The 24,305-nt window shown below is 49.6% G+C and overlaps 2 pseudogenes; one reads left to right on the top strand and one right to left on the bottom strand.

Moving 5' to 3' along the window:
• The window catches only part of LOC128945551 (uncharacterized), a 1,882,792-nt pseudogene that overhangs the window by 1,175,872 nt on the left and 682,615 nt on the right, over nucleotides 1-24,305 (top strand).
• Nucleotides 3,116-24,305, bottom strand: part of LOC128945526 (zinc finger protein 418-like) — a 41,314-nt pseudogene continuing 20,124 nt past the window's right edge.

Genomic DNA, 24,305 nt, shown 5'->3' with positions numbered 1-24,305 from the left:
ATAATTACAAACTGGCCAGAAGGTGAGAACTTTGGTCTTACTGATGAAGAGCAGCAAGAACCAATGACACAGGCTGGAGAGGCTCCTCCCTATAACCAATTGCCCCCAGAGGAAACGCGCTACGCTCTTTTCACTGACGGTTCCTGTCACATCACAGGGATGGACCAGAAGTGGAAAGCAGCCGTATGGAGCCCCACATGACAGGTGGCAGAGGCCGCTGAAGGAGAAGGTGGATCAAGTCAACTTACAGAACTCAAAGCCGTTCAGCTGGGCCTGGACAATGCTAAGGGAGAGAAATGGCCAAAGCTCTACCTCTACACTGATTCATGGATGGTAGCCAATGCTCTGTGGGGATGGCTGGAGAGGTGGAAAAAGGCCAACTGGCAGCATAGGTGTCAAGGTTTGATGCTGGCACAATGCCAGTGTCCCCATGAAAATATATGCTCCCTGGTGTCTGCTGTGAGATGTGACCAGGAATAAGCAAAGCAGGCCCCCACTTAGAAATAAAGAAATGAAACCTTTATTAACTAAACTACAACTCTAAGTAACAAGAAACACACAGGGAAAATGAAAACTTTCCAAAAACATTTCCTCCTCCTCCCACCAGATTTCCAATACATCTATTCCCCAAATCACCAACTCTTGGTCCATCACCACCCTTTAGGTAATCAATTCTCAGTTCATCAAGGGGAGAGGAATCCTCCATGTGCCATAGGCTTCCCCAGGAAACACCGCTGAAACCTCGTGTGTTTCCACGTCACTCGTGGCACCGCCCGGAGAACATCGTGACATCTTCCTTCCATGTCCAGTGCTCTCACCACTGCACATGGACCAGAGCTGCTTCTAGGGTTGTCCTTCCAAAAAGGGCACAGTCTCACCTTTGGGACACCTGTGCCCCCCAAATTTCACCCCCTGGGGCGCAGGGGTACCAACACTGAACCCTCTTGGCTCTGAGCCATTGCCTCCCCCTGGATGCAGTCTCTGTGTCACAGGAAACATGGTTCTGTCCATGGCTGTACAGGAAAAGTCCAGCTAAGGCCACTCCATCATCTCTTCCCACCTAAGATTCTTCTCTACTCTCCCGACATCTTTCACTTGCCCAGACCTTCACACTTGCACATTTCCTTCCTCCATTTCATCTCTTATCTCTCTTCTAGGAAAGGTTAATGTTCTGCAAAGTTTTCCTTGTCCGAAAAAGGGTTAAAAGCTCGGGCTCTACCCACCGAAAGCTCCCACAGCGGCAGCCGGCAGCCGGGCTGTGCTGCCAGCACAGGATATCAAATTTCACGGTGGCACAGGCGCTCTGTCTCTCTCTCTCTGTCTCCTGGGGGGGAGGTGTGGCTGCCCGATGCCTCTCGGGGCTCTTCCACCCTTCCATCCTCGGGCCAGGCCTACCTCACCCAGCCCCAAACCAGCCAGGAGCTGGGCAGGGGAGGCCTGACCTGCTTCCCTCGCTGGAACCCAAGAGAGCTTCCCCCGGGAGTGCTCTGCTTTTTAACCCCTGAGTTCTCAGAGGCGTATCCAATGTCCCCAGTGGCCAAACCAGCTGCCAGTATTCAAATGTGAGCACCTACTGGCCTGACCACTTCATATCCCAGAAAACTGACTTCCTCTCAAACCACAACATCTATATAATCTCAGTCCAGTTTATCCCAGTCTGTAGGAACCCAGTCCATTTGATACCAATCCATATTTGATCCCAGTCCATATTTGATCCCTGTCCATAGCTTATCCTAGTCCATATTTGATCCCAGTCCATAAAATCTGTCATATTTGATCCCAGTCCAAAGTTGATCCCAGTCCAAAGTTGATCCCAGTCCATTTTTTATCCCAATTCATATTTGATACCAGCCCGTATTTGATCCCAGTCTATATAAGCTCAGTCCAGTTTATCTCACACTGTAGGATTCCAATCAATAATTGATCCCAGTCCATATTTGATCCCACTCCATATTTGATCCAAGTCCCTGTTTGATCCTAGTCCATATTTGATCCCAACCCCTATTTGATCTCAGTCCATGTTTGATGCCAGTCCGTACTGCCCTGCACACATTCCAAAAGTCTGCAATTCCAGCTCCCAGCCAGGAAAAGATGTTCCTGCCCTTGAAGGGAAATGCAGCAAAATCCTACAGAGACATTTCCCTGCCAGCCTTCAGGACTTCAGCTCCTGGGACCGGGAATTAAAATAATAATTGGGAAATAAAATAATAAATAATCAGGGGAGGGTCTGTGGGGACAGAGGGGTCATCTATATCAGGGCAGGGGTCAATTAAATCAGGGCAGAGGTCAATTAAATCAGGGAAGGAGACAGCTAAATCAGGTCAGGGGTCAATTAAATCAGGGGAAGGGGAATTAAAACAGGGAAAGGTCAGTTGAATCAGGGGAGGGTCTTTGGTGGAAGGAGTCAATTAAATCAGGGGAGGGGTCAATTTAATCAGGGGAGGGTCTTTGGTGGTCACTGGGGCAATTAAATATAGGGAGGGTCTCTGGTGGTGCCTGGGTCAATTAAATCAGGGGAGGGTCTCTGGTGGTCCGTGGGTCCACCATGGAGACACTGAGAGAGAAACAGAGCAGGCACAGAGAGGCAGGAGAGAAAAGGGGACACAAAGACAATGAGCTGAGAAGGCGGCACTCTGCAAACAGAACTGCAACAGACTGAACATGAACAGGAGAGAAATCAGTGTCTCAGAGTTTTCTTTGCTGTCAAATACATCCCACACACCCAGCCCCACACAATCTCCATCCCACCACTCTAAATCATTTCCCAACTTCATCTCAGCCTGATGGCTGCGGAATCGAGTGAGTTTGGCATGGGACTGAGTTTTTTGAGGTGGGTTTGAGCTCTTTTTGGGGTAAGATTGAGCTGTTTTCACTGGGATTTGAGTGGTTTGGAGGCGACAGATCCATTCCTCTTGGCTTTTGCAGTGCAAAGAGATGGAGAATAGAAAAAAATTAAGGTGAAAATACAAGGCGAAGCAGCCAGGTGTGTTCTCAACATGGATAACAGGGAATGTGGCTCACCTGGGCTGTGCCCAAAGTGCCTCCTCCAGTGGGGGATGGAGCTGGAGCAGCGCACCAAGCTCTGCCTGCACTCGGGGCACTCGCAGAGCTTCCCTTAGTGGTGCCTCTGTTGGTGTTGGGTCAAGCTAGAGCTGCTGGAGAAGCTCTTCCCACACTGGGGACACTCATAGGGCCTCTCCCCAGTGTGGATGCGCTGGTGGGTGATGAGGTGGGAGTTGCGCTTGAATCCCTTCCCGCAGTCGGGGCAGCGGAAGGGCCTCTCCTCTGTGTGAATCCGATAGTGCCGGAGGAGACAGGAGCTGGTCGGAAACCTCTTCCTGCATTTATCACACTCGTAGGGCCTCTCCCCAGTGTGGATGCGCCGGTGCTTGAAGAGGGTGGAGTTGTGCTTGAATCCCTTCCCACAGTCGGGGCATTGGAAGGGCCTCTCCTCTCTGTGAATCCGATAGTGCTGGAGGAGAATGGAGCTGGTCTGAAACCCCTTCCCACACTTGGAACACTCATGGGGCCTCTCCCCAGTGTGGGTCCTCTGGTGCCTGATTAGGTTGGAGCTCCGGCTGAAGCTCTTCCCACACTCCCCACACTCGTAGGGCTTCTCCCCAGTGTGGATCCTCTGGTGCACAATCAGGCTGGAACTCTGGCTGAAGCTCTTCCCACACTCCCCACACTCGTAGGGCCGTTCCCCAGTGTGGATCCTCTGGTGCCTGATCAGTTCGGAGTTCCCCCTGAAGCTCTTCCCACACTCCCCACACTCGTAGGGCCGTTCCCCAGTGTGGATCCTCTGGTGCACAATCAGGTCACAGTTCCGCCTGAAGCTCTTCCCACACTCCACGCACGTGTGGGGCTTCTCCCCATCATGGACCTGCTCATGGAGCACCAGCTCCGAGCTCTGGCTCCATCTCCGGCCGCCTTCCCAGCCCAGGCTGGCTCTTTCCCCCTCAGATCCCCACCGGCTGCGTTTGCAGCCCCTCCTCGTGCGGCATCTCCGGGTCTTTTCCTCCCCGTTGGCTTCCTGCGCCGTGGAGCCGCTCAAAACGGCCTCTTGCACCAGGTTCTGCCGCGGGCATTTGTCCTCCCTGCTCTCCATGCTCAGCTCCTGCTCTGGGGGAGGAAGGACAAGGACAGGATGGGATTTCCCTCCGTGCCACAGGCAAGGGCAAGGAGATCCCCCCAGGGCTGAGCTGCAGCCAGGGCCGTGCTGGGCTGGGAGATGGAGCAGCACAGAGGGGAAAGGGGCACTGACTTCCTCCTCACCTGCTTCAGTGTCCCGGGGCATCTTCCTCTTCCTCGCAGCCTCCCAGGCCTTGGCAATGGGAAATCCTGGTTTGGGGAAAACAAGGGATGAGAGCGTTTGTAGGAGCACTGGGGGACAGGACAGTCGGGACAGACAGAGATGAGAGAGCTCTGCAGCCAGGTCGTGGAACTTGCGGTTTATTGCAAAGGGCCTGGGTGCAGGGCCCTGCTTGGAGCTGCCAGCCACAGCTCGGAGCAGGCCCGAGAGAAGAGAGGGGTAGAGAGGTTAAGAAGGTAAAAGACTAAGACAGGCAAGAGCATAAGAGAGTAACGTTCCCATTATAACACAATAAATTTTCTTCTGTGTTGAATATTCTATTTCTCACCAACCAATCTAGTACAAGATACAAATCCTACAGAATTTACATACAGTGTGTAAGAATCATTACATCACCATACTCTGTTACATTTTACACCCTAAAAACTCCTCTTTGGACCCCTTCTATTGAGCTAGTGGGGTCTGCTCTGACCCTTGGACCTGTCATCAAGCAGAGGGAATTGTTTCATCAGAAGGGGGTTACCTTCAGTCGGGCCACACCATTGTTTTCCAGTTGTTCACTAACTGAGGTATCTCTTTCATTTCAATCTTCCTTACACTTTCTATATTCTCAAAATCTTTTTCCAGACAATCATATTTATAAGGCTTTCCTGTTTCACGTCCCTCAACACACATTGAGTTTGAAAGTCCCTTTTGCCCAACTCCATCTCTACAAGTCACTGGCCATCTGGGCTCCAGAAAAACCTCAGAAACACCAAGATTCAGGCCTGAAAAAGCCTCCCAGGAGTTCCCCGTCCCTGGTCCCTCCCCTCTGGTGTTTGGAGGCTCCCCCCTGTCCCACCAGCTGGGGATCACGCTTGGATTGGGGGACCCCCTTGTGCCCGGTGCCCGCCCTGCCCAGGCTGCTGGCAGTCCCAGCAATGCCAAAAGCTCCCCCCGCTTCGCTCTCCCCATTTCGGGATGCCGGGGCTGTTTGGGCTCCCGGGCTCCCTTCTCCCCTCATTCTCTGCTCTGGGCTGCAGCGGCTCCAAGGAGTCCCCCCTGCCCCTCTCCAGGCTCTTGAGGCTCCCGCCAATGGCGGCGCTCCCCCCTCTCTGGGCTCCCCACTTTGGGCTCCTGGGGGACACAGGGCTCTGCTCCTCCAGGCTGCCTCGGCCAGCAGCCGCCACCGCCACCCCCCGATGTCCCCCCAAGGGGCCTTTTCCGCTCAGCCTTGGACTGTTTCATTCTCCAAACATCCCCCCAAAACCCCAACACAGGGACCCCCCAGGATATCCGGGCTGAGCTCCCCCTCCCCGCTCACCAGTGCGATGGGGGGATGATGATCCCAGAGGTGGGGGCTGCGAATTCAGGCAGGGATCGACCGCGTGGTTCCCTCACCTCAGCCTTGATCCGTGTTCGTCCCTCCTCTTCCTCTTCCTCCCACTCCTCCTCTTCCGTTCCCCCTCCTCCTTCTCTTCCTCTGTCTTATCTCCACTTCCTCCTTCCCTTTATCATTGCCCTTCCCTCCCTCCTCCTCCTCCCCCAGCAGCAGCCACACCCTCGGTGCCCCATTCCCGCAGCCCTCGCAGCCTGCGGCAGGAGCGGGGATGGAGCCGGGACAGGTCGGGATGGGCAGCGCGGGGCTCTCGGCTGCTCCAGCCGCTGCGGGCGGGGGCAACCCAGCCCGGGCCAAAGGAGAGAGAAACTGGGCACACTGGGGGCAGAGCACAAAGCTAAGGGTGAAGCAGAAAATGGAGCTGAGTTATGTTAATATTAACTCCAAACAAGGAAAAACTGGAAATTCCAAAGTTTAGGGAAGCCAAGAAAATAATAATTAAAAAAGATAGGAAGTGAACAAGATAAATCAGGGAAATGGAAATTTCTTGATGGAAGACAATTTCATAATAAAATGTGATTATTAGGAAAATATTAAAAGACTTGAATGAGAAAACCCACTGGGGTAGTCAAGCTTTGTGTGATCATTTTTTAAGGAACTATGCATGCACTGGGACTTTTGGAGTAGCAAAGCCAGTAACTGAGAAATGTTCAATTTGCCAAAGGAGAAATAAAAAGGTGAAGAGAAAAACAACATTTGGAGGTCATGAGTTAGCTGGTTGACCATTTCAAAGTACCCATGCAGAAGCTTAGATTTGTTAGGTTCTGGGTTTATTTGTAAAAAAAAAACATTTAATCTAGAAGAAATAGAATATGCCATATGTTAGAGAGGAGATTTTAGGAGAATAAAAATCTTTAAAGTATCAGAAAGCCCCGAGAAAAAAAACAAGAAAAGAAAAAGGGGAAATGAAAGGGAGAGGAACAAGAGGAAAAATCATAAAGAGAGCGGGATCCTCTGCAGGTCTTGCCCCCTCTGTTCGCGGCCGAGGCGCCCGTCCCAGGTCCCGGCTCGCTGCCCGCCTCAGCTCCGCCTGCCCCGGTTTCCATCCCAGGTGCGGCCTCACTGCCCAGGGCAGCTCCACCTGCCCCAGCGCTGTCGCTCAATTTGTGTGCCCTGCTCCCACTGCCTGGCCCGCGGCCGCTCTGCCGGCCATGCTGGGCAAGATGGGGGTTGCTCTGTCCTGCTGCCTGCTCTGAGGTCACCGCGCCCACCGCACCCAGGGGGGGTCCCAGCCATCCCATCCCCGGCTGCCCTGCCCGTGCCACCTGCGCTGGGCACCGCCGCTGCTGCCGGGCTCTCCCACCTGCCTTTGCTCTGCCGGCAGCTGCTGGATCAGCCGCCATCAGCCATGTGGGGGCTACCCACGCTCCAGCTCGGGCTCCACGGGAAGATCCCCCTCTGGTGATTCCGGCAGCAGACCCTGCCCACACTCCCACCGAGCCTCAGCGGGATATCCTCCCCTGACCCCGTCCTGCTCTGAGTTACGTCCCCTTGGTAACCACAGCTCCGGCTGTTCAGGGAAACTCTCTCTCTCTACAGGAAGCACCTAATCGAAACACTAGGAGCTCAGTTAAAAAGCAGTCCTCTCCAAATTCTTTCTCAAAACATGGGAGAAAGCCTATAGAAGGTAAAAAAGTGAAAGAGTTAGATGAAGGGATTGCTCTATTTCCGTTCAGAGAGGTTCCCACGGGAGGGATGCGCTGCCCCGCCCCGCGGGAGCCACCAGCGCCCCTGCCGGCCGTGCCCGGAACTGCACCCAAGGGCAAAGCGCCGCAGCCCAAAGGCCGGGACTGGGTCCGGGCTCTGTTTGCTGTCAGTGCCGCAGCTGTTGGTGTTTGTTTGCTTTATTATACACACTAGTAAAGAACTGGTATTCCTATTCCCATATCTTTGCCTGAGAGCCCTTTGATTTCACAAGTCTAAAAATTAAGAGGGAGGGGGTTTGCATTCTCCATTCCAAGAGAGGCTTTTTCTGCCTTCCCGAGCAGACACCTCTATTGTAAAGCAAGACAAGCACCCACAGGCACTGAGGGGGGCTGCAGGGTGGCAGAAGAAGGCCCTGCAGCACTTGGGCACAAAGGCACAGCAGGTGAATGCAAGAAGGGGAGCAGCAAAAGGCCAAGCTGAAGGCAAAGGCCAGGGCACAGCTCCTACAGCCCCTGAGGGATCAACCCCAGGGCCCAAGGGGGCCCCAGCACCCAGGGCACGGCTCGGCCACAAGCACCTGGCACAGGCATTGCCCTCCTCGGCAGGGGAGAGCCCACCCAAACAGCCCCTGGCAAGGAATCAGGGCTCCAGCTGCAGGGCACAAGGACACTGCAAGCACAGACAGCAGCACCCTCAGGACCAGCAAGTCCACCCCTTGATGGACATGGATTGGCTGGGCTGTCACAGCTCCCATCACACCAGGGACCCTCCACACTGCAGCCCTTGAGAACATTCAGGGTGGGTCTGTATTGAGAGGAGGCATTTCCTGATGGACACAGGGGTCTCTCAATCCACTCTGAATCTTAGACCTAAGGGGGGGGAAAATGCTAAAAATATGTTTCATTAATGAGGGGATAAGTGGGAAAGATGTATGGTTTTATTCAATCACTGTTACGAGATCTGGGGGATGGGTTTGAAATGCGTGAATTTTTATTTGCTCCTAATTGTTATCATGTTTTACTGGGAAGGGATTTGATCGCTAAACTCGTAACACAAATTAATATTATGAAAAGGGATACAGAGGCCGGTCCTGTTGTACCTCTGTTTCAAATGTCTGACGAGGCCTATCTGAAGTGACCCCAGAAGTGTGGGCAGCCCCAGGAAAATACGGAAAACTAGGTATGCAGCCTCTGCAAAGCACTCTGAAGTAACCAGGACAAGTGGTGTCTAACAGCAACACCCTGTTCCAGGGGAGGGAAGGAAGGGGAATCAGACACAGCGCAGGTCACCGCCCCATGCTCAGCTCAACCCGCCCAGCTGTGGGTGCTTGTGAGAGCCTGGCACTGAAATGCCCTGAGCAGGAAGGCTTCAACATCTTCTGCTGACACCATGGCACCTAACAGGGGGGCAAAAGCAATTCTCACTGCTTCAGCAACCACTGGAGCAGATATCAAGGCACATTCTCCCACAGCAAGCTGGGCTGGCACAGAGCCTGCCCTGGCACTTTGCTGCTGCCAACACCCAGCCAGGACATCGGCTCCTGCCTAAGGAGTGCAAAGCAGCACCACTGGTGGCCAAGGGGCCCATGCCAAGTGTCCCTGAGGCCAGAAACAGCCGCCAGCACAGCTCAACACGGGGGGACCCCTCAGCCTGGCCTCAAGGGCTCTGAAGCCCCGCAGATTTGCACTTCCCGCCCGCAGCAGGAGGATGGGAGGCCGCCCCTGAGCCTGCCCTGAAGGCAACGCAGCAGCAGCCAGGGCTCCACAGCGGGCCAAGCCCCTGCGCCTGCCCACAGATCCTCGCCTGGAATCCTCTGCAATCCTGGCCACCCTCCTCTGCCATCTCCAGCCCCTGGGGCCAAGCCTTGCTGCCACTGCTGCAGCTTCAGCGCTGGCTGGGCCTGCACTGCCACAGCTGCTGGGGAACACCACGGCACAATTCCACTCTGGAGTCACTGACACCCACACTCTGGGCTGCCTGACATTGCACTGCTGCAAAATGTACGAAGTTTATTTCTTCTAAATCTTCTTTCTCTGCTCAGAAGGGTCTCTCTAGTCAAAGGTTTGCCTTGGGAAAAGGAATTTTAAAGGTTTTATTTAAGGGCTGCTACACCACTCAATGGAGATGAGTTTAACATCCCAACAGACTGGGAATAGCCCAAAAGACACCCACAGAGATAACGACCAGCAACAAAACATCAACACTGCCCAGCAGCAAACAGCAACCAACAGCTACCCCAGACACTGCCCCCGGCACAGCTGGAGACACCTGGGCTGGAAAAGGCTGAGAAGGAAATCCAGGAGTGTGGAGACCGAATTCACATCAGAGTCAAAGAAATCCGGGTCCAACAGGAAACCAAATACTAAAAACTTACACAATTGGGAACAAGGAACATTAAAGCAGTGGATTTAGACTGGTTCAGACTACATAAAGTTTAGGAAAAATCGAGTAAAACTCACATGCCATGGAATGATTTTCTCTGCACAGCCGGGCTATTTGTGAAAGAAATTATTTCTGTTGCACATCCTGGCCAGAACTAAGGAATGCCTTGACTCTCTAACACTGAAGAGATTCTTGGAGAGTTTTTGTTTTCCCTGCAGTTTCAGTGACAAAATTACAACATGAGAAAAATTTTTCATAATATTCCCACTTAATGTTGCCAGGTAGGTTTGGAACAGAAGTGTGACAATCAAGTTTTCGTCTGGGTTTTTCCATGTTCTCCTTTATGCAGCTTTTGCAAAATTGAAGAGCTTTAACCGTAATATTTTGAACTCGTAAATAGTTAATACTTCTTAAAAAAAGCAGATTTTGAGGGTGCAGCCACATGTGACTCACCAGATGGCTGCCCTGGAAGAGAAGCTTCATTCCAGGCAGCCTCCAGAGGAGCTTTAGAAATGCAAATGAACACTGCTGGGCAAAGGGTGGACAATGCACCTGGGTCTCTTGCCTGGGGCAGGAATTGGGCTGATTCCCTCTGCCCCTCACCCCAAGCTCTGCCTGCTGGCACTGATGGAATTTGCACAGCTCAAGGCAGAGCCCAGGGGGAGGATATCTGACCCTGCAACAGAAACGGCTGAAGCTGCAAAGGGAAACAGCAAATGGAGAACGTTGGGAAAACTTCACTATAAATAAATGGGGGGAATCATCTCTCTGCCCACTCCAACATGTGCTGTCATTGTCTGTGTTATATAGGGTATATTAGAGTACTGGGGGTTTTTTGCTACCAAAACTTCGGGGAAATCAGTTGGGAATCCAAGGATTTGATGATTTAATTAGAGAAAGGCAGTCAATTGATGCAGCCCAGGCTGGAGAGAGTGGCCAAAAATGGAGAAAAGATGAACGGCCAGCAGAACAAATCTTATAACACCATGGACCAGCCCCTGGGAACCCAAACCAATTCATATCAGGAGCCACAGAACCCATTTCTCATTTCAATGGCATCATTAGATTACAAGCTCTGCTCGGAATAATAACCAACCAGACAGCTCCAGCTCCTGACCTTCCTGCTGACCAATCCACTGAAATGAGGAACACAACACTTAACCATGGGATGGGATCAGATCATCTGTTAGCAGAAAAAGGAGGAGTTTGTGGAAAATTAAATGACACAAACTGCTGTTGGCAAAAAGATGACAAAGGAAAAGTCGTGAAACAGATAACAAAGGAAATAAGAAAGCAGCTCATGTACGGATTCAAATGCGGAAAGAATGGGAATGGGACACGGTTTTGTGGCTCCCTGGCAGACCATGGGTTAAACGAATGCTGTTTCTCCTCTGATGTGCTGCAGCAACTCTCATCTTTTTACCATGCTCCACACCTTGAGAGTGCAGCTCATTCAGCAGCTGAGGGAGGGGCCAGGGACTCGTAGATAAGGAAGCAACGGGCGAAACCACCAGCTTCAATAAATGTTACTAATTAACATGGAATGCTGCTCACACAAAGTCCCGCTAAATTCCTGAACTTCCAGAAGAACAAGGATTTAACAGAGCCATGAATATCGGCTGTTATACAAAAGTGGGGATGCACATTAACGACGACATGCAGTTAGCGGATCGGGAGGTCTGAACCTTCCAAGCACCTCAGCCAGGGGGCAAGGGGAGAGGGAGATGAGGCCGGCAAAATGAGGATAAAAAGGAGGCTGCGAAGTACAACAATGGCAGAGAGCGCACGGCAAATGCCTCACGGCCTCTCCCTCTGCTCAGCAATAAAGTCACTTTTACAGGACTCCTCTGTCTCCCCTGGGCACAGAAACCTCCGGCCACGGGAATTTCCCCGCACAGCCCCGGGCACGGGGCAGCCCCCTCTGTCCCAGCCACAGCAACCGGGCCGAGCCAGCGCTGCTCCGGCAGCGGCTCCTGCCGAGGCAGCGGCCGCAAGGAGACCGCGGGCAGCCGCTCCCGCAGCGCCCTCACGCCAGCGGCAACACGGGCCGGACACGGCACAACGAACCCGCCCGAGCCCCCTGCCGCCCCCGAGGCCCGCAGCCAGCCCCGAGACCCCGCACAACCCAGCGCGGCTCCCACCTGCGCTGCGGCCGCCTCCGAGCTCCGCCGCCGCCTCACCGCGCTCCGGCCGCTGCCGCCCCTCACGGCACCGCACACACGCTCCGACAATGGCGCCGCGGCCCAGCCACGGCCGCCCTCAGCCCGCCACCGAGACCCTGCTCCGCCCCGCTCCCACCAATCAGCGCGCCACAACCACGACTGACGCCACCATCGCCCAATCCCAGCCAGGGGCGGGCTCTGCACGCGGCACAGCCCCGCCCCGCGCTCTCAGGGCCCCCCGGGCTGCGTGAGGGCAGAGCCGGAGCTGAGAAACAGCCCTGGAACGGGCCCGGGCCTGAGGGGGATTGAGCTGAAAACACGAACAAACTTCTCCGCACCTCCCGCCACGGCTTTCCCGGCACTGTGGCTCCGGTGGCTCCGGCTCAGCGGGAAGCCCTGGAGCCTCACTTCTGCTGTCCCTAATTAGGAGCATCAGGGCATCGCTTTGATTTCCCCCAAAAAGAGAAAACCGCCCCAAACCCCTGTGGATGAGTGGGGGAGGGGAGAGATTTCTGGCAAAAACTCCCAAAACTCAGAGCAGGATAATGAGAAGTAAGTGAAGAGCCTTAAATGCAGTTTTCCCCCACGCCTTCCTCCTTCCAGCTGCACCTCCTACCCCGGCAGTGCCGCAGACAGGGAATGGGGCCGGGCTCAGTTCATGCCCCGGGGCTTCTCCCTCTGCTCAGGGACAGGAGTCGTTCCCCTGCTGCACCCTGGGCTCTCTCCCACCGGAGACTTCTCCAGGAACTTCTCCGAGCTGAGTCCATCCCACGGGGCACAGCCCCCTCCAAGTGCTGCAGCGTGGGTCACTGTGCCCCGGGGTCAGCCCTGCCAGGACAGGCTGCTCCAGCAGGGCCCTCTGGCCGCGGGGTCACAGCCTCCTCTGAGGCATCGCCGTGCTCAGCGTGGCTGCTCCGGGGGCTGCAGGGGGATCTCTGCATCCCCGTGGATCTGCAGGGGGATCTCCGCATCCCCATGGATCTGCAGGGGGATCTCTGCATCCCTATGGATCTGCAGGGGGATCTCTGCAGCCCCATGGATCTCTGCATCTGGCACTGGCGTATTTGGAGGCACCAGGAATAGGCTGAGCTCTGCCTGAAGCTCTTCTCACTTTGCCCAAACCCTTCCCAGCCCAGGGAGGCTTTTACCTCCTCACAGCTCCCCGGGCTGCGTTTGCAGCCCCTCATGGGGTGGGATCTCTGGGCCTTTTCCTCCCCACTGGATTCCTGCGCCGTGGAGCCATTCCAAATGGCCTCTGCCACGAGGTTCTGTGGCAGGGATTTGTTCTCCCTGGTCTCTGTCCGAAGCTCAGTGCCTGAGGGAGGAAGGACAAGGAGAGGAAGAGACAGGGAGAAAGGAAAAGGAAAAGGCAGGAGGAGAGGAAGGAACAAGAAGGAGCAAGGGAGGAAGGAGATGGGAAAGGAACATGGATGGATGAAGGACCGAATGAGGAGAAGAAGGAGGGCAGACAAGGAGAAGATGGGATTTGCCTCCATGCCAGAGGGAAGGGGAAGGAGATGCCCCCAGTCCATCCCTGGCAGGATGGCGTTGGCAGTGAGGCTGTCCTGCAGCGATGCTGGGCTGGGAGATGGAGCAGCAGAGAGGGGAAAGGGGCAGTGATTCCTCCTGCCCTGCCTGGCTGTCCCAGCCTGGAGCGTCCTGGCGCTGCTGAGGCCCTTGGAGCGTCCGGCACTCCGGAGCCCGAAGCTCACGGCTGCTTTATAAAGCTGACAAAGTCGGCAGGATGGGTCTGGGTATGATCTGCAGCAAACTGGGTTTATTGGTACAGGAACAGGGCACAGAGCTGAATAGGGCCCAGGGACAAAGACAGGGTGTAAGCTGAGGGCACAGGGGGTTTTTATATGGGGTAGTGAGGGTGGAGCTGAGGGTCAGGGTCCAATGGATATGGGGGAAAATGGTGCAAAGGAGGGGTTAAGGGTCAGGTCAGCTAATAGGGAAACAGGGGCAGAGGAATGCAGTAAATTAGAGCCAATGGAGGGACAGAGAAGGAGAACATTCTAGGGACTAACCAGAGATGGGTAACAGGGGTTTAACTAGGGTAATTAGGCTAATGGGCCAATGGGGCAACATAACTTTCCATAAATCAGCATGTGCCTGCAGAGATCAATGGGAGAAGCAAGCTTCTCATCATAACCTTGAAATGTATTCTTCTTATTGGGGACCAGTCCTCCACGGGTGGGAGATTGAGACTGCCATGGGCCTCCACACCAGTGCATCTTCCTTTTCCGTCGCAGCCTCCTTCTCCTCCATCCAGACAAAGGTTAGGATTGACAAATCCTGGCTTTGAGGGAAGAACAAGGGGTGAGCACCTTGGGTTTGTGAGAAATGAGCTTCGCTCTTTAGAATTTTTGAAAGTTTAATAAGGAAAAATAAGGGACAAGTCAGTAACAGCGCTGGGTGCTTGGCAATGGCCAGAGGCACACCGGTTAACCACAGCAACTCTTCTTGTCTAGTTTCTCCATTGTATTGTTCAAATACATATTCATAATGGTTATACACATTCAAACATTTCTTTGAACTCGTTTACATGCTCCAGGAATTCTTTACGTTGGTTTAACACCCAACTCGCCGTTTTAGAGCACGTGCAGGAATTGTGGATTGCTGTTTTGAGGGTTGTGTGTCACTCCCTCACAAGGGCCCCTGTTCTGTGGTTTCAGCAGGTGACAGTTATTGACAGTGCAAGGGTCAGTGGCAGGGCTCCTCATCACATCCCTTCCTTAAATGTTATCTGACCATGCAGATGGCTTTAGCTATTTCCAGAAGTACTTTAAATGAACATTAGATATTTCACAAAAATATGTGGTGTTATTATTATTATTATTATTATTATTATTATTATTATTATTAATATTGTTATTGTTATTAGTATTAGTATTATATTATTGTTGTTATTATTGTTATTCTATTGTTATTATTGAGTTATTATTGTCATTTATTTACAAAAATATAAGAATTAGTTATTATTTCACAACTACAGCTACTTCTGCAAACGTTAACATTCTAATGGACAACACATGGCATCCACTTTAATGTTTTGCAAAACACAAAACTATAATGTATGTTTTTCACACTGTCCACAGACTAAAATATCATCTATAAATGATGTGCTGAGGATACGAGCTACACAGGGCCACGGCATTGGCCACAAAAAGCTGACAAATTATACTACAGCAAAAGCAGTTAAAACTGATTACAAACTGTACTGTATCAAAATGGTTCTGATTAAGGATGTTTTACAGAAGTCAATACCTAATAGCAAAAGCCCACACTACCTAGTTATTTATACCAAACCCAGGGCAGGTTTTTCCCTTGCATGAAGCACTTGGGCCTTCCCCGGGCCCCTTCTGCCCTCGTGCAGAGCCGGTGGCATTTTCCAGCACACCCAGTTTGTAACCAAGAGCCGGGTGCAGCCGAGAAGGCTCCAAGCGCCTCCTTCCAGGCTGACTCTGCAGGTGCCGAGGCTGCTCTGGGCTCTGCCAGGGCTCTGCCGGGGCTCAGCTCTGGGCCAGGCTGGGCCCGCTCTCCCCTCACATTGCTCCGGGCAGCTGAGGCACAGTGGGAGAAGGAAGGGACACGGCAAGGCAGTTGAGGGTTAAGAGAGCTTTTATTCAAACAACTGCCATAACAAACAGGCTGTCATAAGAACCATAACAAACAGGCAATCCTAACTACCCTAACCAACTAGTAGTGCTAACTACCATAACTAACTAGTTGTCCTAACTACTAGAACTGAAAGCTGTCCTCAAGGGCTTCATCTCCTCCGCTGCTCCCTCAGTTCCTTTGCTGCAGTGATCAGAGGTGTCAGGCTGGAGAGAGGCTTGGCTGATGATAAAAATGGGTGCTGTCCAAAGGATACAAAGGAAAGAAATGAACTGTTACTTTCCAGAGTCAAGTTCCTCACAGGCTCTGTTGCAACAGGACAAAGGGAAATGGTTTGAAACTCAGGAGAGGAAGCAGGCTCAGATTAGATCTAAGGAAGAATTTTTTAACCACCAGAGTGGGGAAACACTGACAGAAGGTGTGCAGAGATGTGGGAGGTGCCTCCTCCCTGGAAACATCCAAGCTCAAGGTCAGGCAGGGCTCTGAGCCCCCTGAGCTGCTTGAAGATGTCCCTGCTTGCTGTGGGGCACCAGGCCCAGATGAGCTCCAAAGGAGCTGCCAAGCCACAGCAGGCGAGGATTCTGCTTGCTCTGCGTGTGGAACGCAGCCAGACTGGAGACTGTCGGAGGGGGCCCCACAAGAAAACCCCTCCCTGGCGCTGCTGCTTCCCCTGCAGCCCCTGGCCCTCAGCTGCAGCAGCTCCTGGGCAGCCCAGCGCCGCTCCTCGTCCGGCTCCAGGCTGCACTCGAGGCAGTCCCGCAGCAGAGCCGACAGGCACCGGGGCTCCTGCAGCTGCGGGGTCCCGTTCTGCCGCATCAGAGCGCGAGCCTGCAGGGAAAGCAAACTCAGCGCTCCCTTCACACCCACACGGGCTCACATCCACCCCGGGGCCTCAGCCCCAGCTCCAGGGGCACTTTCCTCCCTGCCACAGATGCTGCTCAGAGCTCATTTTGCTATGCCAGCCAAAAAACCCAAACCTTGGGGCTGCCACAGCCACTGCAACATCCAAATGATCTCGCCTTGAGAGCCAGTTTCATTGGCTGACTCTGTTAGTAGGAACCTCCATCAGAAATAGCCCATTTTGCTTCTCCAAATGTGGACACCAGCTTTACAGGCCATTTTCCAGAGTCAGTGTGGTCTGCCTGTGTTATTTCAGAGGATTCTTACATCAAGTGCTCTCTGCAGTGCCACTGACACTCAAGTAAATGCATTCCTGATGCCCCATCCCAGAAACTGCCAGGCAAGAAACAGGAGGTTTGTGATGCTGAAAGCTCAGGCTTGGTGACAGAGAAAGTAGCTTGGACTAGGAAAGAAATACGTTAGACTATGAGTGTAGTAAACCCCTCAAGTTTAGCCAGGGCCCCTTGGAAAATAGAATGCTGACACAGCAGCAAAGAAGTTTCCTGTCTCCAGGGACCACCGCCCTATAACCTATCCCTATAGCCATGTAAGGCAATATTGTGTTAACCCTGCTATTGGTCACTTATGGTCACTCTAACCTCTGGCCATTGGTCAGGATTGGATCTGGGCCAAGGGTATAAAAGTAGCATACTGTACCCCTACTAACTCGGAAGAAGAAGAGCTGAGACCCTTCACGGAACCCCTGCAATAAAGCCATACTCGTGGAACAGCCAGCGTCTTCTGCTTCTCCTCTCTTTACCGTCTGCTGGAGCCTTAGGCCAAGGGAAAAAGCTGCCTAGCAAGCAAAGAGCTTGAAATCATAAGAGCTGCCTAATCACTCAGAGCTGAATATTCCCTGCTTGCTAGCGGCTGACCCACGGCCTTGGTCTGAGAGTGAGCTGGCCTCTGGCACTCAGTCCCCCTGGGAGCTGAGCTCTGGAGCTGTAATAGCTTGCATAGGATAAGACCAAGAAAGGCTCATTTAAGTGGCCACCCAACGTGTTGTCGGACCCTGGCCCCCAGGGGCGAAGCGTCACCGGAGCATCGGAGCCTTTCAGGGCCTCCTGTTATTGCCTGTTCGGGAAGCCTCTCCTTCTGCGAAAGGCCTTTTCGTTTTAGAAAATCCTCTCTGTGGAAGGCTCAATTTGACCCTCAACAATACATCTGGACGAGATAAAATCTGAGGAGAATTGAGGAGCAGACACCCTTCCACAGACCCCTGACCCCAAAGGACGTAAGTATTGCTTAAGATTGCGCACATACCTTTGGGTGCTCTAAAAAACCTTTTTCATTTTTTTCTTTTTTTTCTCGTTTTTCTGTGGAAAGGGCTTGAAAAATCATGGGTACTTGTTTAAGCACCCTAAGACTAACCATACTTGAGAGAGAGTTATATTTAACCATTGTAGAAATCTTATCTGTTAACAATTTCACTTTTTCTAAAGGTAGTCTGTCAAAAAAGACTCTTAAAAAATTTGTATCTTGGATTGCACTGCATTTTCCTTAAACAGATAAGACCACAATTACTGAAAATTCTTTCTGGGATACAGTTAGAAACACCATTTATATGTCTCAAACAAAACAGGACTTTTCTGTTACTAACTTCTTACCTTTATTTCATATAATAACAAAAACGATTGAAAAATCTAATTCTGAAAAAAGTTCCAAACTAACAGATCTTTCTGGTGGAATCCATAAAATTCCCTCAGGTTCCTGGAGTTGGCCAGGTTCCCGGAGCTGGCCAAGTTCCCGGAGCTGGCCGAGTTCCTGGAGCTGGCCGAGCTCCTGGAACTGGCCAAGTTCCCAGAGCTGGCAGAGTTCCCGGAGTTGGCAGAATTCCCGGACAAGAGTACAGTGTCCCTGCCAGGAATCTGGATTTGGGCAGAGTGCCTGGAAGGTTTGGATTTAGTGATTTTTCAGAATCAGAAAATATATTGGTTAGAAGTAAAGGTCAAACTGTCATTGATCAAAGTGACAATTTTGATTTTCCATTAAATTTACCGGATTGGTCATACATTAATCAGAAACTAGAAAAAGATTCGGATTTAAAGGAACAATATCTTGCTTTACCAGTAAAATATGGAAGAAATGATAGAAATCCAAAATATGAAAGACTTGATCATCATGATATAAAGGATTTACGACAGGCTTTGAAAGAAGGTGGATTTTCTTCTCCTTATTTTAATAGTGTGTTGAAAAATACTTTTAACTCTTATGATTTAGTTCCTGCTGATTGCAGGAATGTGGCCTCTCTGATCTTAACCAATTCACAGTACCTACTATGGGAATTACAATGGAAAAAACTACTTAACAAGTTGTTTGAAGGATATGCAAATACTGATTATGCCAATCTAGATGTTGCTCAATTAGCTGGTGATTCACCTTACAATAGGCCTGAAAATCAAGCAGCTGAACTGCCTTGACCTGTGTTAACAGACATTAAGGATGCTGCTAGAAAGGCCTTGCTTTCACTTGAGCCTGCTGGCTCACATTTAAGCTCTTATCCACTGATCAAACAAGGTGAAACTGAATCTTATGGTTCTTTTTTGGATAGATTAACTCAAGCAGTTGAAAGGCAATGTCCAGATGAACAAGCCCGCTCTTATATCATTCAAAATCTTGCTTATGTAAATGCTAATGATGAATGTAGAAAAATTATTTTAGCTTTGCCTGATCAGCCTCCAACAATTACACAGATGCTAACAGCTTGCAGTAGACTTATGGGTTCACAAAATGCTGCAAATTCACAGGTCAATGCTTTGGAAAAAACACTGGAACACAATTTGACACAACAAATGGATAAAATTGAAATGCTTTTAGAAAAACAAGAAAAAGGTTGGGAAAATTCTGTTAATGCTGTACAAGTGGACCCTAATAAAAAGCCTGTCTGCTTTGCTTGTGGTAAACTAGGGCACCTCAAAAAGGATTGTCGTGGGACAACAAATCAACCTTCTATTTGCCCTCGATGCTGAAAAGGAAGGCATCTTGCTAAATTCTGTCACTCACTATTTGACATCAATGGCAACCCACTGTCGTTAAACTTCAGAAACAGCGCGTTCCACCGCGCTCAGACACAAATTGTGGTACCCACTGGCAATCAGATCTCAGACCAAATGGTGATGGCACGTCAGCCATTTGTCTCTCAACCAGCCCAACCTCGAATGATCCCAGCTCAGCAATTCCAAACACAAGGGTTGAATTGAGTTCCTCAAAACTAATTCATCTTTTAAATAATTTTTGCTGGGTGAATATTACCACTGGACTGATCAAATCTTGTCAACAAGGACAAGATTTTTTAATTTTGGGCAAAGCAAACAACAAATTTCTGGGACTGTCGATCTTCCCTACTATTGTTTCAGTAAATTATAATGAAGAGCTGATGATTTTAGCTCTTGCATTTGATGTTCCTGTGGTAATTCCACCAAAAACACCTATTGCTATTGCATTTCTGGCATCTGAAAATGTGTCTCCTAATACCTCAGGTCCAGAGGTTTTCTGGGTGCAATGCTTGAACCGTGACCATCCACAATTAACTTGTAGCTTGACTCACTGTGGTAAAGCAATTTATGTTACAGGAATGCCTGATACTGGTGCAGATGTTACTGTGATTTCTCACGTGTTTTGGCCCAATGACTGGGATTTAGTAGCTCCTTCAGGTTCTCTTTCAGGAATTGGAGGTGCTACTGTGTGTATGCAAAGTGCATCCATGATTGACATTACAGGTCCTGAAGCAAAGACTGCAAGAGTGCGTCCTTTTGTTGTTCAGAAGCCTCTCACTGTCTGGGGGAGAGACGTCCTGTCCCAATGGGGAGCAAGACTGGAAGTGGGCCTGTAATGAAAGCTTTGTCGAAACCTGAAACTTTGAAGCTCACCTGGAAAACTGATCATCCTGTGTGGGTCGACCAATGGCCTTTGATTGAGACAAAGTTGAACATTCTTAATAAACTGGTAAAAGAACAATTACAGCAAGATCACATCGCTCCCACGAGCAGTCCCTGGAACTCTCCAGTTTTCGTCATCCACAAGAAGGCATCTAATTCCTGGAGGTTGCTGCATGACCTGAGGAAAATTAATGAAGTGATTGAAGACATGGGTCCTCTTCAACCTGGACTTCCTTCTTTGCCCATGATTCCAAAACATTGGCCTCTCGTTATAATTGATTTAAAGGACTGGTTTTTTTCATATTCCACTTCACCCTGATGACGCTCCAAGATTTGCTTTTTCCACTCCCGTCATCAACCGAAGTGAACCCGTTCGAAGATACCAATGGAAATCGCTCCCACAAGGAATGAAAAATTCGCCTGTAATTTGTCAACATTTCGTTGCCCAAGCCTTGCATCCTGCCCGTCAGAAGTTTCCAAGATCCATGATTCTACACTACATGGATGATCTTCTCATCACAGCCTCTACACAGGAAGAGATGGAAGAAACTCGAGACTGTGTTGTTGCTGAAATTCAAAAAGCTGGACTTGAAATCTCTGTAACTAAAATTCAAGAAGTTTCACCTTAGAAGTACCTGGGATGGAAGATGACTGAGACAACAATAACACCACAAAAAATTCAGATCCGAACCAGAGTCAACAACCTACAAGAGTTACAACAACTTCTAGGAGAAATCAACTGGGTTAGACCGATGCTGGGAATCACCAATGATGAATTGAGTCCGCTCTTCGATTTGCTGAGAGGAAGTTGCAACATTACTTCGCCAAGAACTTTAACCCCTGAAGCTCGTGCTGCTCTCGACAAGGTCACAGAAGCTCTTCAAAAAAGACAAGCTCATCGCTGCGTTCCTGAAAACCCTTTCTTTCTTGCAATTTTAGGAGAAAAGATGCAGCTTTGTGGTCTCATTTTCCAGTGGGACACCACAGAACAAGACCCTTTGCTAATAATGGAATGGGTTTTTCCTCCCTACAGGTTTCCAAAGACCATTTTCACAGTTTTAGAAATGATTGCATACATTAAAATTAAGGCTAGAACCAGATTGTTAACTTTGGCAGGTCAAGAATTTTCAGTTATCTATTTGCCATTGAAAAATGATTACTTCAATTGGGCATGCAAAATTCTGATGATTTACAATATGCATTTTTGGGTTTCCCAGGTGTTTGTTCCATACACTATCCAGCTCACAAACTACTGCAAGCAAAATTGAGTTTCAGAGAAAAACCTAAATTAAGTAAAGAATCTTTAAATGCCGTGACTCTCTTCACTGATGGCTCTGGCAAGAGCCACAAGTCCGTTGTAACTTGGTTGAATCAAAAGACTAATGTTTGGGAATCTGATATTCAAGCAGTAGAGGGATCCCCTCAGATTGTTGAGCTTGCTGCAGTAGTTTGAGCTTTTCAGCGTTTTCCTCAGCCTTTTAATTTGGTCACAGATTCTGCTTATGTTGCTAATGTAGTCAGGAGAATAGAAGGTTCAATTTTAAAGGATGTTAGCAATGAGACTTTACATCGTTGGCTTTCGTGTCTTTTTACAACTTTGCAATATAGAACTAATCCATATTTTGTTTCTCACATTAGGGCGCATTCTTCACTTCCTGGATTTTTAGCGGAAGGAAATGCAAGAGCGGACAAGCTAACAATGGTCATTTCTAACACATTGCCAAACATTTTTGAACAAGCAAAATTGAGTCATGCCTTTTCCCACCAAAATGCACAAGCACTCATGCGAATGTTCCAAATCACTAAAAGTCAAGCTAAAGCTATCATTCATACTTGCCCTGACTGTCAACTGGTACAACCTCCTGTTTCTACAGGAGCAATCAACCCCCGAGGCTTACAAAGCCTACAGTTGTGGCAAACAGATGTCACTAAATAGCCTTCTTTTGGTAAATTTAAAAATATTCATGTTTCTGTAGACACGTTCTCTAGTGCAGTTTTTGCTTCTCTTCACACAGGTGAAACTGGCAGCCATGCCTGTCATCATTTCCTGCAAGCTTTTGCTTCATTGGGTGTACCCCAAGAAGTAAAAACTGACAACGGTCCCGCATACATATCTTAAAAATTTGCCACATTTTTAAATGAATGGGGTGTTCGACACATTTTTGGCATTCCCCACTCTCCCACAAGCCAAGCAATCATTGAAAGAACACATCAAACCCTAAAACGCATATTAGATCAACAGAGAGGGGGAACAGAGATCACCCCACAGATGAGACTGAATAAGGCTCTGTACGTTTTTAATTTTCTAAACAGTTCAAGTACAGAACAAGATCCACCAATCTTTAGGCACTTTTCAAATAACACACAGGCAAAATTGAAAGAACATCCTCCTGTTCTAATTAGAAACCCTGACTCTGGACAGATGGAAGGTCCGTTCCAATTAATAACGTGGGGCAAAGGGTATGCTGCTGTCTCCACAGGTGCTGGAATCAAGTGGGTTCCTGCCAAAAACGTCAAACCATATTGCACTTCAGAACCTGTTGTCGAGCCCAGAACCGAGGAAGCAAGTACGCAGACGTGAACCGAATCGAAGGATCCCGGGTCTTGCCTGACGCCTCTTGTGCCTGACGTTCTTTGTGCATCGGTGGAACCCATGAACTCTGATTTTGTGCCAATGTTATTTATGAGTATGCTAATTGAATGCTGAATGTTTCTCTAACAGAGCTAATTTTTGGCAAAAACTTAGGTTATTGTTTTTGTGTAGAAAGAATTCTGCCAAAACTTAGTTCCTGAAAGAGATGGGGCAAATTCAAATGGTAGACTTGTTTTGCTTGATTTTAATTGTTTTTTGTTGTGCAGATTTGCCTGTGGATCAACCGAAAACTAATGTTTGGGTAACCTTAGCCAAGGCTGCCGGATCGGATACTATATGTTTGTCTAATTCAGAACAAGAAAATCTGTTTCAATCTGTTTGGTTGGTGTGCCAGTGAAAGAGTTGCCTTTGGTCAAAAAACAATCCAATGGTAAACCAGGTGGAATTGACAATGGAAACAATCCCTCCTTCAATTGGAACATTTGGTCCAAAAAACTTCTCAGGGCAGCATCTGAATCTCAAGAATTGGAAATCCTTGGTTCTTTGACCATGGATTTTTGTTTTACTTTCATGACTCATGCCTGGCGAAAAGGTGATCCCCCAAAGTTCAGTGTTACTCCTCATTATTTTGCATATAAAAATTTGAGTTTTTGGTGTAATGTTTCAAACAGTTGGGATGTGGTTCCGGAGACGGATCAATATCCACGGCAATTGCCAAAAGGGTATTGGTTCATTTGCGGAGACAGAGCTTGGCAAGGCATTCCAGCTCACCTTGAAGGTGGCCCTTGTAGCATTGGTATGCTCACCATAATTGCCCCCACTGCCAAAGCAGTGATGAAAAAGAAACAAAGGAGAACGAGAGCTGTTCCTCATTATGATGAGAACTGTCAGAGTGATTGTATGCCTTGGAATGCCGCCAGAAGGGTTTCAGCAGGTATATTTTTACCCCAATTGGCTTCAGCAGTGGCATTGAGACAATTAGATCGAGTTGGATGTTGGCTGAGCAAACAAGCTAATGCCACATCCTCTGCAATCAGTGATATGTTAACCGATGTTGATAGTATTAGACATGCTACTCTTCAAAACCGAGCAGCCATTGATTTTCTTTTACTGGCACAAGGGCATGGTTGTGAGGAATTTGAAGGATTGTGTTGTATGAATTTGTCTGATTATTCTGAATCCATTCACAAAAGCATTCAAAAATTAAAGGATCTGACAACCCAAATTAAAGAAGATGGAGGTTCTTGGCTGGATGATTTGTTTCAAAATTGGAATTTTGCACCTTGGCTAAGGCAACTTTGCAAGATAGGTCTTTACGTATTAGGTGTTCTAATACTGATATTGATAGTGGTACTTTGTATACTCTGTTGTGTTCGGCGAATGATGAACAAAACAGTCCGAGAAGTTTTTGTCATACAAACAGGAGAGTTAG

The sequence above is a fragment of the Melozone crissalis genome, unplaced genomic scaffold, assembly GCF_028551555.1.
Source record: "Melozone crissalis strain CALT ecotype California unplaced genomic scaffold, PUWL_Pcris_2 ptg000066l_1, whole genome shotgun sequence".
NCBI lineage: Eukaryota > Metazoa > Chordata > Aves > Passeriformes > Passerellidae > Melozone > Melozone crissalis.
This window is presented reverse-complemented; position numbering and strand designations above follow the sequence as displayed.